The following is a 14,702-nucleotide window of genomic DNA, read 5'->3' as shown; positions in this document are numbered from 1 at the left end:
CCAGAAGTCCTGTTTGGTTGATATTGTTGTTCTTCCTATGAGATTGCAACCCCCTTCAGCTCCATGGGTCCTTATTGTAGCTATTCCAATGAGGACCCCATACTCAGTCCAAAGGTTGACTGCTAGCATCCACCTCTGTATTTGTCAGGTTCTGGCAGAGCCTCCCAGGAGACAGTAACACCAAGCTCCTGTCAGTAAACACTTCTTGACATCCAGCAATAATGTCTAGGTTTGGTATCTGTATATGGGATGGATCCCTACATGGGGCAGTCTCTAGAGGGCCTTTCCTTCAGTCTCTGCTCCACACTGTGTCTCTGTATCTCCTCTTGTGGGTATTTTCTTCCCCCATCTAAGAAGAACCAAAGCATGCACACTTTGATCTCCCTTCTTTTTGAGCTTTGTGTGGTCTATGAATTGTATTTTGAGTATTCTGAGCTTTTAGGCTAATATCCATTTATCAGTGAGTGCCTAGCACATGTGTTCTTTTGTGACTTGGATACCTCACTCAGGATAATATGCTATAGTTCCATCCATTAGCCTAAGAATTTCATAAATTCATTCTTTTTAATAGCCAAGGAGTACTCCATTATGTAAATGTAACACATTTTCTATAGCCATTCCTCTGGTGAAGAACATCTGGGATCCTTCCAGCATCTGGTTATTATAAATAAGGCTTCTATGAATATAGTGGAGTATGTGTTCTTATTATACATTGGAGTATCTTTTAGATATATGCCTAGGAGTCCTGGGTCCTCAGGTAGTATCATGTTCAATTTTCTCAGGAACCACCAGATTGTTTTCCAGAGTGGTTGTATCAGCTTGCAACCCCACCAACAATAGGGGAGTGTTCCTCTTTCTCCACATCCTCACCAGCATCTACTGACACCTGAGTTTTATCTTAGCCATTCTGATTGGTGTGAGGTAGAATCTCAGGGTTATTTTTGTTTGCATTTCTCTGATGACTAAGGATATTGATTTAAAAAAAAAAAACTTAGATCTCCACTGTATCATGCCCTTTTTTTTTGAGAGGAAAGAGTTTATTTCATCTTACGTCTTACAGTACATTATGAATGGTAGTCAGGACAGGAAATCAAACATGAACTTGGAGGCATGCACTGAAGAAGTCATGAAGGAATAGAATTACTATATTGTGCAGACTGATTTCTTATTCTGTTCAGGGATGGCACTTGCAATAGTAAATCATCAGTCAAGAAAATACTCAATAATATTTTGCCTATTAGACAATCTGCTGGAGATCTTTTTTTGAACTGAAGTTTCCTTTTCTGTTTGACTCATGTTAGACTATATTTGATTAAAAACAAAGAAATAATGAAAGAAAGAAAGAAGGAAGGAAGGAAGGAAGGAAGGAAGGAAGGAAGGAAGGAAGGAAGAAGATGAAGGAAGGGAGGGATGGAGGGAGGGAGGGAGGGAGGGAGGGAAGGAAGGAAGGAAGGAAGGAAGGAAGGAAGGAAGGAAGGAAGGAAGGAAGAAAGAAAGAAAGAAAGAAAGAAAGAAAGAAAGAAAGAAAGAAAGAAAGAAAGAAAGAAAGAAAGAAAGAAAGAAAGAAAGAAAGAAAGAAAGAAAGAAAGAAAGAAAGGAGAGGAAGGAAGGAAGGAAGGAAGGAAGGAAGGAAGGAAGGAAGGAAGGAAGGAAGGAAGGAAGAAAAGATTTTCTCAAAGAATCAGCTCCTGGATTTGTTAACTCTTTGTATACTTCTTTTTGTTTCTACTTGGTTAATTTCAGCCCTGATTTTATTTCCTGACCTCTACTCCTCTTGAGTGTATTTGTTTCTTTTTATTTTAGAACCTTCAGGTGTGCTATTAAGCTGCTAGTTTATACTCTCTCAAGTTTCTTTTTTTGGAGGCACTCACAACAATGAGTTTTCCTCTTAGCACAGCTTTCATTGTGTCCCATAAGTATGGGTATGCTGTGCCTTAATTTTCATTAAATTCAAAAAATCTTTAATTTCTTTCTTTATTTCTGCCTTGACCAAGTTATATTTGAGTAGATAGTTGTTCAGCTTCCATGTGAATGTGGGCTATTGCTTTTGCTGTTATTGAAGACCAGCCTTAGTCTGTGGTGCATGATAGGGTGCATGGGATTATTTCAATCTTCTTGTATCTGTTGATGCCTATTTTATGACTGTTCATATGGTCAAATATGGAGAGATTACTGTGAGGTGAGGAAAAGAAGATATATTCTTTTTTAGGATGAAATATTCTATAGATATCTGTAAATCCATTTGAACAATAACTTCTGCTAGTTTTACAGTGTCTCTGTTTAGTTTCCATTTCCATGATGGGTGTACTGATGAGAGTGGGGTATTGAAGACCCTCACTATTATTGTGTGCAGCGCAATGTGGGCTTGAGTTTAATAAAGTTTCTTCTATGAATGAGGTTGCCCTTGCATTTGGAGAATATATGTTCAGAATAAAGAATTCTTCTTGGTAGATATTTTTTCTTTGATGAGTATGAAGTGTTCTTCCTTATCTTTTTTGATAACTTTAGATTAAAAGTCAATTTTATTCAATATTAGAATGGCTACTCCAGGTTGTTTTTTGGGACCATTTGTTTGGAAAATTATTTTCCAGCAATTTACTCTAAGGTAGTGTCTGTCCTTGACACTGAGGTGCATTTCCTGTATGCAACAAAATGTTGGGTTCTGTTTACTTATACAGTCTGATATTCTATGTCTTTTTTAATGAGGAATTGAGTCCACTGATGTCAAGAGATATTAAAGAATAATGATTGTTGCTTTTTGTTATTCTTCATGTTATTTTCATGTTTGTGTGGCTGTCTTCTTTTGGATTTGTTGAAACAAGATTACTTTCTTGCATTTTCTAGGATGTATTTTACCTCCTTTTGTTGGAGTTTTCTATCTATTATCCTTCATAGGGCTGAATTTGTGGAAAGATATGGTGTAAATTTGGTTTTGTGATCTTGGTATCTCCATCTATGGTAATTGAGAGTTTTGCTGGATATAGTAGGGTCTGTATGACATCTGCCCAGGATGTTCATGCTTTCCTAGTCTCTGGTTGAGAAGTCTGGCGTCATTCTGATAGGTCTGCCTTTATATGTTACTTGACATTTTCCCCTTACTGATTTTAGTAATTTTTCTGTTTTATACATTTGATGTGTTAAGTATTTTGTGACAGGAGGAATTTCTGTTCAGTCTATTTGGAGTTCTGTAGGCTTCTTGTATGTTCATTGGCATCTCTATCTTTAGGTTAGGGAAGTTATCTTCTATAGCTTTACTGAAGATATTTATTGGACCTTTAAGTTGGGACGTCACTCTCTTCTATACCTATTCTCCTTAGGTTTGGTCTTCTCATTGTGTCCTGGAATTAATGAATGTTTTGGGTTAGCACCTTTTGCATTTTGCATTTTCTTTAACTGTTGTGTCAATGTCTTCTATGGTATCTTCTGTAACTGAGATTCTCTCTCCTATCTCTTGTATTCTGTTGGTGATGTTTGCATCTATGACTCCTGATCTCTTTCTTAGGTTTTCTAACTTCAGGGTTGTCTCCCTTTGTGATTTCTATATTAATTCTATATCTACTTTTAGATTCTGGATGGTTTTGTTCAATTCCTTCACCTGTTTGATTTTGTTTTCCTATAATTCATTAAAGCATTTTTGTGTTTCCTCTTTAAGTGCTTCTACCTGTTTACCTGTGTTCTCCTGCATTTCTTTAAGGGAGTTATTTATTTCCTTCTTAAAGTCCTCCATCATCATCATGAGATGTGTCTTTAAATCACATCCTTGCTTTTCTGTTGTGTTTGGGTATACAGGGCTCCCTGTGGTGGAAGAATTGGGTTCTGATGATGCCAAGTAGGCTTGATTTCTGTGGCTTATATACTTGCCCTTGCCTCTCTCCATCTGGTTATCTCTCATGTTAGCTGGTCTTGCTGTCTCTGACTGCAGCTTATCCCTCCTGCAAGCCTGTGTGTCAGTACTCCTGTGAGACCAGTTCTCTCCAGGAGGAATTTGATTATGGAGAGCTATAGCACAGGTTTGGCTCCAGAGTACAGACTGAAAACAAAAGAATCCTGGCCCCGGCTGTTCTTTGGTTCCTGTGTCCTGATATCTCTGGGCTGGTCCCTCTTGGGCCAGGAATTTGAGCAGAAGTGGTACAGCATTGAATCTGTAGATTGTTTTCAGCAAAATAGCCATTGTTACTATATTAATCCCTCCAATCCATGAGCAAGGGAGATCTTTCCATCTTCTGAGAGCTTTTTCAATTTCTTTCTTCAGAGATTTGAAGTTCTTCTCATGCAGATCTGTCACTTGTTTGGTTAAAGTAGAGGAAAGCTATTGAGTTAATCTTATATCAAGCCACTTTGCTAAAGTTATTCATCATGTTTAGGAGTTCTATGGTAGAATATTTGTGGTCACCTAAGTATACTATCATCATCTGCAAATAGTAATATTTTGATTTCTTCTGTTCCAATTTGTATCCCTTTGAAATCCTTTTGTTTTCTGATTGCTCTGGCTAGGATATCAAGTGCTATATTGATAGGTACTATTATTATTATATTATCTTATTATATTATCATATTTTCATATTCTCATATTATATTATTATTGTTATTATTATATTGATTGGTAGCGAGAGAGTGGCACCCTTTTCTAATCCCTGATTTTAGTAAAATCACTTCAAGTTTCTCTCCATTTAGTGTTTGATATTAGCTACCGGTTTTCTATTTATTGCTTTTACTACGTTTGGGTTTGACCTGGAATTCCTGACCTTTCCAAGATTTTTACCATAAAGGAGTATTGAATTTTAACAAATGCTATCTGAGCATCTAAGGAGATGATCATGGGATTATTTTTCTTTGAGTTTGTTTAAATAGTGGATTACATTTATGGATTTCCATGAGTTGAACCATTGCTGCATTCCTGAGTTCAAGACTATTGATAATGATGGATGATGGTTTTGATGTGTTCTTGAATTTGGCTTGCAAGAATTTTATTGTGCATTTTTATATCAATATTAATGAGGGAAATTGATCTGAAGCTCTATTTCTTTGTTGGGTCTTTGTATGGTTTCAGTATAAGCACAATTGGGGCTTCAGAGAACAAATTGGGTTGTGTTCCTTCAGTTTAATTTTCAGTTTAATTTGAGACCTTTTGGTATTAGGTCTTCTTTGAAGGTCTGATATAATTCTGCACTAAACCCAACTTCTCCTGGTCTTGTTTTTAGTTGGAAGATTTTAGTGACTACTTCTATTTCCTTAGGGTTTATGAGACAGTTTAGATGGTTTATTTCATCCTGAATTAACTTTGGTACCTCACATCTGCCTAAAAAAATGTCCATTTGATCCGCATTTTCCAGTTTTGTTAAGTAAAGTTGTGAAGTTGGATCTGATGATTTTTTTAATTTCCTTGGTTTATCTTGTTATATCTATATCTCCCTAATCTTTTCTTTTTTTCAATGCCCATAGAACATTTTATTGTATTCAGCTTTTATATTTCATATTTTGGAAGATTTATATTATTTCCATACATTTTAATTTTTACATTTATTTTTATTAGATATTTTCTTGTTTTATTAGGTGTATTCTTTATTTACACTTCAAATGTTGTCACCTTTCCTGGTTACCATCTCCCCTGAAAATTCCATAAGTCATCACCCCTTCCACCAATCAACCCACCCCTGCTTCCCTGTCCTGGTATTCCTCTACACTACGGTATCAAGTCTTTCCAGGACCAAGTGCCTCTCATTCATTGGAGTCCAACAAGATCATCCTCTTCTGCTGAAGTGTCAGGGGCCATGGGTAAATCCAAGTGTACCCTTTGGCTGGTGGTTTTGTCCCTGGGAGCTCTGGTAGTACTTGGTGACTCATATTGTTGTTTGCCCTATGGAGCTGCAAACCCCTTCAGCTCCTTTGGTCCCTTCTCTATCTCATTCATTGTGGACCCTGTGCTCAGTTCAATGGCTGACTGAGAGTTTCCTCCTCTCTATTTGTCATGCATTAGCAGAGCCTCCCAGGTGACAGCTATATCCAGCTCTGTCAGCAAGCATCTGTGGGCATCCACAAAAGTGTCTGGGATTTGTAATTGTATATGGGATGGATTCCTAGGTGGGGTAGTATCTAAATGGTCTTTCCTTCAGACTCTGCTCCACACTTTTGTCTCTGTATCTCCTTCTGTGGGTATTTTGTTCCTCCTTCTAAGAATGACTAGAGTATCCATACTTTGTTCTTCCTCCTTCTTGGGCATCATTTGATATGTGAATTGTGTCTTGGATATTCCAAGCTTCTAGGCTAATATCCACTTTACTGTGAGTGCATACCACGAGTGTTCTTCTGTGATTTGGTTACCTCACTCAGGGTGATATTTTCCAGTTCCATCCATTTGTCTAAGAATTTCATGAAGTCATTGTTTTTAATGGCTGAATAGTACTCCATTGTGTATATACACCACATTTTCTGTATCCATTCTGCCATTGAAGGACACCTGGGTTCTTCCCAGCTTCTGGCTATTATAAATAAAACTGCTCTGAACATAATGGAGCATGTGTCCTTATTACAGGTGGGAGAGTCCTCTGGTATATGCCCAGGAGTGGTATAGCAGGGTCCTCCAGTAGTATTATGCACAGTTTTCTGAGGAACAGCCAAACTGATTTCCAAAGTGGTTTTACCAGCTTGGAATCCCACCAGCAATGGAGGAGTACTCCTCTTTCTCCACAACTTCTCCAGCACCTGTCATCTCCTGAGTTCTTTATCTTAGCCATTCTGACCAGTGTGAGGGGAAATCTCAGGGTTGTTTTGATTTGCATTTCCCTGATGACTAAGGATGTTGAACATTTCTTTAGGTACTTCTCAGCCATTTGATATTCCTCAGGTGAAAATTCTTTGTTTAGCTCTGTACCCCATTTTTAATAGGGTTATTTGGTTCTCTGGAGTCTAACTTCTTGAGTTCTTTGTATATATTGGTTTTAGCCCTCTGTCAGATGTACGGTTGGTAAAGATCTTTTCCCAATTTGTTGATTGTCAACAACAAATTTGTCCTATTGACAGTATCCTTTGCTTTACATAAACTTTGTAATTTTATGAGGTCCCATTTGTCAATTCTTTTTTTTTACCATTTCTAAATAGTTTGTATCTTGCAGTGTTCCCTTCCTTTCTTTTTTTTTAATATTTTTATTTTCTGTATTCTTTGTTTGCATTCCAAATGATTTCCCCTTTCCCGGATCCCTCCTCCCCATATGTCCCATAAACCCTCTTTCAATCCCTTCTCCAATCACCTCCCTCCTTTTTCTCTGTCCTTATATTCCCTTCCAATGCTAGATCAATCCTTTCCAGGATCAGGACCCTCTCCATACTTCTTAATGGGAGTCATTTGTTATGCAATTTGTGCCTTGGGTATTCAGGGCTTCTGGGATAATTAATATCCACTTATCAGAGATTGCATTCTATGTGTATTCTTTTATGATTGGGTTACCTCACTTAGGATGATATTTTCCAGATCAAACCATTTGCCTAAAAATTTTGTGAATTAATTGTTTCTAATTGCTGAGTAGTATTCCATTGTGTAAATATACCACATTTTCTGTATCCATTCCTACTTTGACGGTCATCTTGGTTCTTTCCAGCTTCTGGCTATTATAAATAAGGCTGCTATGAACATAATGGAGCATGTGTCTTTATTGCATGCCGGGGAATCCTTTGGATATATGCCCAGGAGAGGTATAGCAGGGTCCTCTGGAAGTCTCATGTCCAGTTTTCTGAGGAACCTCCAGACTGATTTCCACAGCCATATGTCGATTCTTGATCTTAGGGCATAGGCTATTGGGGTTCTGTTCAGGAAATTTTCCCCTGTGCCTATGTGTTCAAGGCTCTTCCCCAGTTTCTTTTCTATTGGTTTCAGTGTGTCTGGTTTTATGTGGAAGTCCTTGATCCACTTGGACTTGAGCTTAGTACAGGGGGCTAAGAATGGATCGATTTGCATTCTTCTGCATGCTAACCACCAGTTGAGCCACCACCATTTGTTGAAGAGGCTATCTTTTTTCCACTGGATGAAATTTACTCCTTTGTCAAAGATCAAGTGACTATAGGTGAGTGAGTTCATTTCTGGGTCTTCAATCCTATTCCATTGATCCACCTGCCTGTGACTGTACCAATACCATGCAGTTTTTAACACTATTGCTCTATAGTATTGCTTGAGGTCTGGGATACTGATTCCCCCAGAAGTTATTTTACTGTATAGAATAAGTTTAGCTATCCTGTGTATTTTGTTATTCCAGATGAATTTGTGAATTGCTCTTTCCAGCTCTATGAAGGATTGAGTTGGATTTTGATGCGGATTGCACTGAATTTGCATATTGCTTTTAGCAAGATTGCCATTTTTACTATGTTAATCCTGCCAATCCACAAGCATGGGAGATCTTTCCATTTCCTGAGGCCTTCTTCAATTTCTTTCTTCAGAGACCTGAAGTTCTTGTCATACAGATCTTTCACTTGTTTGGTTGGAGTCACCCCAAGATATTTTATATTGTTTTTGACTAATTTGAAGGGAGTGATTTCCCCAATGTCTTTCTCAACCTGTTTATCCTTTAAATATAGGAAGGGTACTGATTTGCTTGAGTTAATTTAATATCCAGCTAAAGTTGGTTATCAGCTGTAGGAGTTCTCTAGTGGAGTTTTTTGTTGTTGTTGTTGTTGTTCACTTAAGTATACTATCATATTATCTGCAAATAGTGATAACTTGACTTCCTCCTTTTTTATTTTCTATATGCTTTGTTTACATTCCAAATGCTTCCCCTTCCCAGGTTTCTCCCTCGCCATAAGTCCCATAAGCCCTCTTCCCTCCTCCCATTTCCCAATCATCCTCCTCCCATTTCTCTGTCCTGGTACTCCCCTACAATGCTGGGACTTCCTCCCTTCTTATTTGTATGCCTTTGACCTCCTTTTGTTGTCTAATTGCTCTAGCTAGAATTTCAATACTATATTGAATAGATATGCAGAGAGAGGGCAGCCTTGTCTGGTCCCTGATTTTAGTGGGATTGCTTCAAGTTTCTCTCTATTTAGTTTGATGTGGGCTACTGGTTTGCTGTATATTGCTTTTACTATGTTTAGATATGGGCCTTGGATTCTGATCTTTTCAAGACTTTTAGCATGAAAGGATGCTGAATTTTTTCCAATGCTTCTTCAGCATCTAATTAAATGACCATGTGGGTATTTTTTCTTTGAGGTTGTTTATGTAGTGGATTACATTGATGGATTTCCCTATATTGAACCATCCCTGCATCCCTGGTATGAAGCCTCCTTGATCGTGGTGAAAGATAAGGTTTTGATGTGTTCCTCAATTCGGTTGGCAAGAATTTTATTGAGTACTTTTGCATTGACATTCATAAGAGAAATCGGTCTGAAGCTCTCTTTCTTTGTTGGATCTTCATGTGACTTTGGTATCAGTGTAATTGTGGCTTCATAGAACTAGTTGGGTAGTGTTCCTTCTGTTTCTATTTTGTGGAATAGTTTGAAGAGTATTGGTATTAGGTCTTCTTTAAAGGTCTGATAGAATTCTGCACTGAAACCATCTGGTCCTGTGCTTTTTTTGGTTGGGACACTGTCAATGACCACTTCTATTTCTTTAGGGGTTATGGGACCATTTAGATGATCTATCTGATCCTGATTTAACTTTAGTATTTGGTATATGTCTAGGAAATTGTCCATTTCATCCAGACTTTTCAGTTTTATTGTGTATAGGCTTCTGTAGTAGGATCTGATGATTCTTCGAATTTCCTTGGTTTCTAATGTTCTGTTTTCAGTTTCATTTCTGATTTTGTTAATTTGGATATTGTCTCTGTGCCCTCTGGTTAGTCTGTCTAAATTTTATCTATCTTGTTCATTTGCTCAAAGAACCAGTTCCTGTTTTGTTGATTCTTTGTGTAGTTCTATTTGTTTCTACTTGGTTGATTTCAGTCCTGAGTTTGATTATTTCCTCCTGTCTACTCCTTTTGGATGTATTTGCTTCATTTTGTTCTAGAGCTTTCAGGTGTGCTGTCAAGATGCTAGTGTATGTTCTCTCCAGGTTTTTTAAGGCACTCAGAGCTATGGGTTTTCCTCTTAACCCTGATCATTGTGTCCCATGAATTTAGGTATGCTGTGCCTTCATTTTCTTCAAATTTTAAAATTTTCTATCCTTATTTACTCTTTGACCAAGTTATCCTTGAGTAGATAGCTGTTCAACTTCCATGTGTATGTGGGCTTTCTATTGTCTTTGTTGTTATTGAAGACCAGTTGTATTCCACGGTGATCTGGTAGGATGCATGGGATTATTTCAATCTTCTTATATCTGTTGAGGCCTGTTTATAGACTGAATATATGGTCAGTTTTGGAGAAGGTACAATGAGGTGCTGAGAAGAAGGTATAGTCTTTTATTTTAGGATAAAATGTTCTATAGATATCTGCTAAATCTTTCTGGTCCTTAACTTCTGTTTGTTTTGATGTGTCTCTGTTTGGTTTCTGTTTCCAAGACCTGTCCATTGATAAGGGTGGGGTTTTGAAGCCTGCCACTATTATTGTGTGACGTACAATGTGGGCTTTGAGCTTTAGTAAAGTTTCTTTTATGAATGTGGGTGCCCTTGCATTTGGAGAGAACTGAGAGTTCATCTTGTACCTTTTTCCTTTGATGAATATGAAGTTTCCTACCTTACCATTTTGGATAATATCTGGTTGAAAATCAATTTTTTTTATCTTAGAATGGTTGCTCCAGCTTGTTTCTTGGGATCATTTGTTTAGAAAATCATTTTCCAGCCTTTTAGTGTGAGGTAGGTCTATCTTTGTCAATGAAGTGTGTTTGCTGTATGCAGCAAAATGCTGGGTCTTCTTTACATATCCAGACTGTTAGTCTCTGTGTTTTTATTAGGGAATTGAGGCCATTGATGTTAAGAGATATTAAGGAAAAGTGATTGTGGCTCCCTGTTATTTTTGTTTTTAGAGATGCAACTATGTTTGTGTGGCTACCTTCTTTTGGGTTCATTGAAAAAAGATTACTTTCTTGCTTTTTCTAGGGTGTATTTTCCCTCATTTTATTGGACTTTTACATTTATTATGCATTGAGGGGCTGGTTTATGAAAGATACTGTGTAAATTTAGTTTTGTTGTGGAATATATTGCTTTCTCCATCTATGGTAATTGAGAGTTTTATTGGGTATAGTAGTCCAGGCTGGAATTTGTGTTCTCTTAGGATCTTCTGATTTTTATCATCTCTGGCAAGAAGTCTGATGAAATTCTGAAAGGTCTGCCTTTATATGTTACTTGACATTGTTTCCTTACTACTTTTACTGTCTTTGATCTGTGCATTTGTTGTTTGCATATTATGTGGCAGGAGAAATTTCTCTTCTGGTCTAGTCTATCTGGAGTTCTGTAGGCTCCTTGTATGTTTCGTCTTTTTCTTTAGATTAGATAAGTTTTCTTCTATAATGTTGTTGAAGATATTTACTGATCCTTTAAGTTGGGAATCTTCACTCTTCTATACCTATTACCCTTTTATGCCTACCATTACTATATCTATATAAAATATTCCATGATAATCTTCAATTCTAACATGTTTTTCTACATTTTTCTACAATTTTATCAGAAATATTTTCCACATAAATCTTCAATTCTATCATAAAATGTTTCTATCCCATATTTCAATTAATTTAGCAATGCTTTACATGTCTACCACTTTACTCCATAATTTTCCATGAAAATTGTCAATTTTAACGTGTTTTCTGAAATATTTTCCATGTAAATCTTTAATTTTATCATAAAGTGTTTTTACTTCCCTTTAAAAAGTAAAAATAAAAAATAAAAGTAAAAAGAAGAAAATGAGAAACTGGTATTTTAATTATTATTATTGTAACTATATGTTTGATGGTTCTAACTCCATTTTGACTTCCTTCTTATCACACAAGCTGTATTAAGGCAAATAACTGTTCTATCATCTTGACAACTTGTAGGCAATCTCATTGATGATTGTAAGTCAATATATAAATGAGACTCATAGTATCTAGGCTTTTCAGGTGTGACATTTCCTTAGTCCGTAGTGACCACTGTAATCAGATTGCCCTGTGTGACACATCTATTGAGTTTACAATTCCCTCTCAACTGTTAAATATGGGAACACTATTGGAACAAATGATTCCTTCTCTTTAATGCTGATGACTTGAGAACACACTAGAACTGTTCCATTGTTATCATGGAATGGACTGATCACTGTAATCATCCACAAGATTTCGTTCTTGAGTCTATGTTTGATTCATTTCTAATGCTGTGTGCTCCACTAATTTTCTTTGACCAATTTTTGCCAATATATACATATATTCCTTTCCCTTATTTTTGTGTGTCCTCCCTTTCTGTTTCTTGAAACTGATTAATTTATGGACTATTGCCATGTGAGGCCTGACTTGTGGTTTAATTGGAGAGTAAGAACCTGCTCTTCTGGCAAGAGATATCATCCAACAATTGCTCCCCTAATTAATTTTGGTCAGGACCACTAACACCCTAGGCTCTAGTCTCTGCTCCATGCAGTCTCCAGGTTATACTGGCAGGCCTTCAAAAAAGCAAAGCTGAAGTGATTGAACAAAGTCCATGTGAAGAATGTCCTGAAATAAACCATAACAGACTTAAGAAAAGAAGTTGATAGAGAAAATGAAAAATCAGAGCATAAGCAGAGTCATGCGTGAGCGTGAACCTGATGTGCAGACAAATGTAAAACATCTGAGTCTATTCTATTCAGAGAAATACGCTACATGGAAAAGTCTATTTGGCCTCACAGTTGTGGAGGGAGATCCCATAATGGAAGGAAGGCATGGCAGCAAGCAGAGTGGAAAGCTTCTGATCATATTTACATCTCTATTCAGGAGGCAGAGAAAGAAAATTGAGGGTGGGAATGAGGTTGTAAATTCACAAAGTACATGTGCATGCAAATGAAAGCACATGTGTGTATGCACATAAACACACAGAGAGACATACACACATGTATACACACGCACATGAGCACAGGCCCAATCTACTTCTATCTGCAAGGCTAAACCTCATAAAGACTACCCAAACAACATCCTCATCTGTGGACCAGGAAATCACATACATGAACTTGTGGGGGATATTTACCTTTCAAACCATCACAACTAGTAATCTCATAGTAATGCCATCTAGAGAGACTAAATTAGAAGAAATTCCAGGAAAAGAACTCAAAAAATGTAAAGGTGTAAATAAGTTTTGCCTTCAGTGCTCACTTCGACAGCACATATATTAAAATTGGAACGATACAGAGAAGATTAGCATGGCCCCTGCACAAGGATGACATGCAAATTCATGAAGCGTTCCATATTTTTCAAAAGCCTATACTCAACACAACTGGAGAATCTGGAGGAAATGGACAGTTTCCTAAACAGATATCTGACACCAAAACTAAATCAGGATCAAATAGATCATCTAAACAGTCTCATAACATCTGAACAAATAAATAGGGTCATAGAAAGTCTCCCAACCAAATAAAGCACGGGACCAAATGGCTTCAGTGCAGAATTCTATCAGACCTTCATAGAAGACCTAACACCAATACTCTTCAAACTATTCCACAAAATAGAAACAGAAGGAACTCTACCCAACTCGTTCTATGAAGCCACAATTACGCTGATACCAAAACCAACAAAGATACAACAAAGAAAGAGAACTTCAGGCCAATTTCCATTATGAATATTGATGCAAAAATGCTTAATAAAGGACTTCGGCGGCGGCGGTGGCAGTGCAGCAGTGACTGGTCCAGCTGAAGGGCCATCAGCAGTGGAACCAAGGTGACACAGGGTCCAGTTAGGCCCTGCGCCCACGACCACTGACCTTGGCTGACCAACCGGGCTACAAGCAGCTGCGGTTTTGCGCGCCTTTCTATGCACGGAAGCCACTTCAGAACTTGGCCTCCCGCCAGTCAGGAGAGGCGCACCTCCATCTTGGTTTCTGACTCCAGAGAGATCGGACAGACTGAGGTAAACAAACATAATCCGAGGCCAACACCGCGGGGGGGGGGGGGGGGGGGGGGGCCTGAGCCCAATGGGCGTTGGCCTGCACCCAGGCCCTGGACTGTTCGGGGGGCCATGGGGTGCCAACCCAGCCAGGAAGCTTTTTGCCCTGGCCTGCGCGCGCGCCTACAGGACGACAGAGAGCTCTGGCGCACAGAGCCCTAACAGGCATAGCCTGAGGCTAACAAAGCGGGGGTCTAGGCCCCAAAAGGCCCAGGACTGACCCCAAGAACTGGGCGGCTTGGTGGGCCATCTGTGTGTCAACCCGCCCAGGAGGTTGTTAGCACAGCAGACTCTCCCGGGCGCTTTCGGGGAGCGCAAGCACGCACGCCCGCCTTCCTGGTCTCCTGGCAGACCCAATTAAAAGTCATAGCCCGAGGGTAACTTTGCTCGGACCTTGGCTTCCCAGGCTTTTGCCTGGACTCAGGGCCTGGGCGGCCAGGCTAACCTTGTGTGAGCCAGCCTGGTTGGGGGATCAGCTGCCCAGCGGAGTGATCAGAACAGGAGTGATCAGAACACAGAGGAGGTCCCGGCAGCATACACTGTCGGCACTCCCTGGGGGTGCACACAGGCTCCATCTGGTCCACAGACACAATCTGGGGCAAGGCCTCAGGCGGGAGCCCTCAGCTCAACTCTCTCCGCTTCCAGATCCAGATCAGCCTGGGGGCCCGCTGGATTCACCGGAGCACACTGA

General features: G+C 38.8%; 1 non-coding gene across 1 annotated transcript; it reads left to right on the top strand.

The window, feature by feature from the left end:
• The first annotated feature begins 13,217 nt into the window (after positions 1 to 13,217).
• LOC127679644 (U6 spliceosomal RNA) lies at positions 13,218 to 13,324 on the top strand. The gene has a single exon (XR_007976891.1). It is a non-coding gene; the product is annotated as a U6 spliceosomal RNA (small nuclear RNA).
• The last annotated feature ends 1,378 nt before the right edge of the window (positions 13,325 to 14,702 follow it).

This window comes from Apodemus sylvaticus, chromosome 2 (genome assembly GCF_947179515.1).
Source record: "Apodemus sylvaticus chromosome 2, mApoSyl1.1, whole genome shotgun sequence".
In the NCBI taxonomy this organism is placed as follows: Eukaryota; Metazoa; Chordata; class Mammalia; order Rodentia; family Muridae; genus Apodemus; species Apodemus sylvaticus.
This window is presented reverse-complemented; position numbering and strand designations above follow the sequence as displayed.